Here is a 5,834-nt window from a genome sequence, read left to right on the forward strand (position 1 = left end):
TGTTTAAAAAAACAATGAACCGTTGATTCATTCATTTTGTTGATCATTGCCGAAAAGGTAGATTTGATGGAAACAGATTCTGTGTTCAATGCCATGAGTTCATAGGTATTTACTATAATAATACTATGCTTGTAATTTTATTTTGTGTTTTAAAGTCATGCTACATGAAAACATACCTTGCTAATTTTATACAAAATGTTAATTGAAAATGTCATTTTTATTTGAGCTGTTTATTTAATTTTAATAATAACTTTATAATAACATAAATATTGATTTACCTTTATAAGAAAAATAGTGTATATTATTTAATATAAAAGAGATGTTGCAGACGTTTAGTTGTGTTCTTGTGTATAATTATACACAAAGAATGTTATTTAGTTACTGCACATTGTTTTTAGTTTAGTTTGTTTAATTAAACAGCTTGGTTGGACGTTGAATACATCTGATATCTTGTTTGAATCCAGTTTGTACATTGGAACCATTTAGATTTCAGTATATTTTGTGTTTTAAAATCATAAAGCATGAAAACATACCTTGCCAAATTCTGTCAATCATGTCAAAATCAGTTTTATACAAATGTTAATTGAAAATGTCATTTTTACCTGTAATTACTGAGCTGTTTAATTTTCCATAATAACTTTACAACAACATATATATTGATTTACCTTTATAAGAAAAATAGTGTATATTATTTAATATAAAAGAGATGTTTCAGACGTTTAGTTGTGTTCTCGTGTTAAAATTTAGTTTGTTTTAATTAAACAGCTTGATTGGATGTTGAATACATCTGATATCTTGTTTGAATCCAGTTTGTAAATTGGAACCATTTAGATTTCAGTATATTTTGTGTTTTAAAATCATACTGCATGAAAACATACCTTGCCAAATTCTGCAACATCAGTTTTATACAAATGTTAATTGAAAATGTCATTTTTACCTGTAATTACTGAGCTGTTTAATTTTCACTAATAACTTTATAATAATAATATATATATACATATTGATTTACCATTATTTAAGAAAATAGTGTATATTATTTAATATAAAAAAAATGTTGCAGACTTCAAAGCAGGGATTTTGTTCTCATATTTAATTTAAAAATAATTACATTTATTTACCAAATGGAATTAGCTTGATAGTTTGTTTAAAAAAAACAATGAACCGTTGATTCATTCATTTTGTTGATCATTGCAAAACAGATTCTGTTCAATGCCATGAGTTCAGTGATAGGTATTTACTATAATAATACTATTCTTGTAATTTTATTTTGTGTTTCAAAGTCTACATGAAAACATACCTTGCTAAATTCTGCAACATCATTTTTATACAAAATGTTAATTGAAAATGTCATTTTTATTTGTAATTATTGAGCTGTTTATTTAATTTTAATAATAACTTTATAATAACATATTGATTTATCTTTATAAGAAAAATAGTGTATATTATTTAATATAAAAAAGATGTTGCAGACTTTTAGTTGTGTTCTCGTGTATAATTATACACAAAAAATGTTATTTAGTTACTGCACATTGTTTTTAAAATTTAGTTTGTAATTAAACATCTTTGTTGGATGTGTATGATCTTGAATACATTTTGTTCTACTCGTTTCTGTATTTTTTAGGAAATCCACTGTGAACCCACATTTTGGTGTAACCAGATAACCCAGATTATGTGGTTGCTACTTTGCTGCCACCAATAACTGGTGTAATAAAACCTTTCACTAAAAAGCTGGGTAATGTACCCCGAAAAGCTGGGTAAATTTAGTTTTCCCACGCCAGGGAAACATCCACTTTCCCAATTTGGGTAACGTTTCCCAAAGGGGAAAATAAGAGTTTACTCCACTAATTGGTGGCAGCCTGGTGGCACCCACTTTTAGGGGAAAACTAAGCATATATTTTTTACAGTGTACTGTATAGTGACATTGTTATTAAGTACAGTACTGTAGAGGAATCATTAAGAAACAAATTAAGCTACTGTATAGTGACATTGTTATTAAGTACAGTACTGTAGAGGAATCATTAAGAAACAAATCAAGCTACTGTATGGTGACATTGTTATTAAGTACAGTACTGTAGAGGAATCATTAAGAAACAAATCAAGCTACTGTATAGTGACATTGTTATTAAGTACAGTACTGTAGAGGAATCATTATGAAACAAATCAAGCTACTGTATAGTGACATTGTTATTAAGTACAGTACTGTAGAGGAATCATTAAGAAACAAATCAAGCTACTGTATAGTGACATTGTTATTAAGTACAGTACTGTAGAGGAATCATTAAGAAACAAATTAAGCTACTGTATAGTGACATTGTTATTAAGTACAGTACTGTAGAGGAATCATTAAGAAACAAATCAAGCTACTGTATAGTGACATTGTTATTAAGTACAGTACTGTAGAGGAATCATTAAGAAACAAATCAAGCTACTGTATAGTGACATTGTTATTAAGTACAGTACTGTAGAGGAATCATTATGAAACAAATCAAGCTACTGTATAGTGACATTGTTATTAAGTACAGTACTGTAGAGGAATCATTATGAAACAAATCAAGCTACTGTATAGTGACATTGTTATTAAGTACAGTACTGTAGAGGAATCATTAAGAAACAAATCAAGCTACTGTATAGTGACATTGTTATTAAGTACAGTACTGTAGAGGAATCATTAAGAAACAAATCAAGCTACTGTATAGTGACATTGTTATTAAGTACTGTACTGTAGAGGAATCATTAAGAAACAAATCAAGCTACTGTATAGTGACATTGTTATTAAGTACAGTACTGTAGAGGAATCATTATGAAACAAATCAAGCTACTGTATAGTGACATTGTTATTAAGTACAGTACTGTAGAGGAATCATTAAGAAACAAATCAAGCTACTGTATAGTGACATTGTTATTAAGTACAGTACTGTAGAGGAATCATTAAGAAACAAATTAAGCTACTGTATAGTGACATTGTTATTAAGTACAGTACTGTAGAGGAATCATTAAGAAACAAATCAAGCTACTGTATAGTGACATTGTTATTAAGTACAGTACTGTAGAGGAATCATTAAGAAACAAATCAAGCTACTGTATGGTGACATTGTTATTAAGTACAGTACTGTAGAGGAATCATTATGAAACAAATCAAGCTACTGTATAGTGACATTGTTATTAGGTACAGTACTGTAGAGGAATCATTAAGAAACAAATCAAGCTACTGTATAGTGACATTGTTATTAAGTACAGTACTGTAGAGGAATCATAAAGAAACAAATTAAGCTACTGTATAGTGACATTGTTATTAATAACAGTATGTAGAGGAATCATTATGAAACAAATCAAGCTACTGTATGGTGACATTGTTATTAAGTACAGTACTGTAGAGGAATCATTAAGAAACAAATCAAGCTACTGTATGGTGACATTGTTATTAAGTACAGTACTGTAGAGGAATCATTAAGAAACAAATCAAGCTACTGTATGGTGACATTGTTATTAAGTACAGTACTGTAGAGAAATCATTAAGAAACAAATTAAGCTACTGTATAGTGACATTGTTATTAAGTACAGTACTGTAGAGGAATCATTAAGAAACAAATTAAGCTACTGTATAGTGACATTGTTATTAAGTACAGTACTGTAGAGGAATCATTAAGAAACAAATCAAGCTACTGTATGGTGACATTGTTATTAAGTACAGTACTGTAGAGGAATCATTAAGAAACAAATCAAGCTACTGTATAGTGACATTGTTATTAAGTACAGTACTGTAGAGGAATCATTATGAAACAAATCAAGCTACTGTATAGTGACATTGTTATTAAGTACAGTACTGTAGAGGAATCATTAAGAAACAAATCAAGCTACTGTATAGTGACATTGTTATTAAGTACAGTACTGTAGAGGAATCATTAAGAAACAAATTAAGCTACTGTATAGTGACATTGTTATTAAGTACAGTACTGTAGAGGAATCATTAAGAAACAAATCAAGCTACTGTATGGTGACATTGTTATTATGTACAGTACTGTAGAGGAATCATTAAGAAACAAATCAAGCTACTGTATAGTGACATTGTTATTAAGTACAGTACTGTAGAGGAATCATTATGAAACAAATCAAGCTACTGTATAGTGACATTGTTATTAAGTACAGTACTGTAGAGGAATCATTATGAAACAAATCAAGCTACTGTATAGTGACATTGTTATTAACACGTTCACTGCCACGGCGTATTTATACGTCAAAAATTGCGTGTCGCTACTTGCCAAGACGTAATACTACGTCAAAATCGTAGCACTTTTGTATTGTATGTAGAATCGCTGGCAGTGGTGATTGGAACAGGAATTATCGCATGGCAGTTTATGAATGATGTAATCTAAAAATAAATGTCATATGTTTGTTTGTGTTTATTCCCTCATGCATTGAATATGGTTGATACGATGGCGCCCTCACACTCAATTAATTTAATATGTAAACGGGACTTGGCACTGGGACAGAAATTACGGAAAATGCCTTGGCAGTCAATGTGTTAAGTACAGTACTGTAGAGGAATCATTAAGAAACAAATCAAGCTACTGTATAGTGACATTGTTATTAAGTACAGTACTGTAGAGGAATCATTAAGAAACAAATCAAGCTACTGTATAGTGACATTGTTATTAAGTACAGTACTGTAGAGGAATCATTAAGAAACAAATCAAGCTACTGTATAGTGACATTGTTATTAAGTACAGTACTGTAGAGGAATCATTATGAAACAAATCAAGCTACTGTATAGTGACATTGTTATTAAGTACAGTACTGTAGAGGAATCATTAAGAAACAAATCAAGCTACTGTATAGTGACATTGTTATTAAGTACAGTACTGTAGAGGAATCATTAAGAAACAAATTAAGCTACTGTATAGTGACATTGTTATTAAGTACAGTACTGTAGAGGAATCATTAAGAAACAAATCAAGCTACTGTATAGTGACATTGTTATTAAGTACAGTACTGTAGAGGAATCATTAAGAAACAAATCAAGCTACTGTATGGTGACATTGTTATTAAGTACAGTACTGTAGAGGAATCATTAAGAAACAAATCAAGCTACTGTATAGTGACATTGTTATTAAGTACAGTACTGTAGAGGAATCATTAAGAAACAAATCAAGCTACTGTATAGTGACATTGTTATTAAGTACAGTACTGTAGAGGAATCATTATGAAACAAATCAAGCTACTGTATAGTGACATTGTTATTAGGTACAGTACTGTAGAGGAATCATTAAGAAACAAATCAAGCTACTGTATAGTGACATTGTTATTAAGTACAGTACTGTAGAGGAATCATTAAGAAACAAATTAAGCTACTGTATAGTGACATTGTTATTAAGTACAGTACTGGAAAGGAATCATTAAGAAACAAATCAAGCTACTGTATAGTGACATTGTTATTAAGTACAGTACTGTAGAGGAATCATTAAGAAACAAATCAAGCTACTGTATAGTGACATTGTTATTAAGTACAGTACTGTAGAGGAATCATTATGAAACAAATCAAGCTACTGTATAGTGACATTGTTATTAAGTACAGTACTGTAGAGGAATCATTAAGAAACAAATCAAGCTACTGTATAGTGACATTGTTATTAAGTACAGTACTGTTGAGGAATCATTAAGAAACAAATTAAGCTACTGTATAGTGACATTTTTATTAAGTACAGTACTGTAGAGGAATCATTATGAAACAAATCAAGCTACTGTATAGTGACATTGTTATTAAGTACAGTACTGTAGAGGAATCATTATGAAACAAATCAAGCTACTGTATAGTGACATTGTTATTAGGTACAGTA

Source organism: Antedon bifida, chromosome 2, assembly GCF_963402885.1.
Source record: "Antedon bifida chromosome 2, ecAntBifi1.1, whole genome shotgun sequence".
Classification (NCBI taxonomy): domain Eukaryota; kingdom Metazoa; phylum Echinodermata; class Crinoidea; order Comatulida; family Antedonidae; genus Antedon; species Antedon bifida.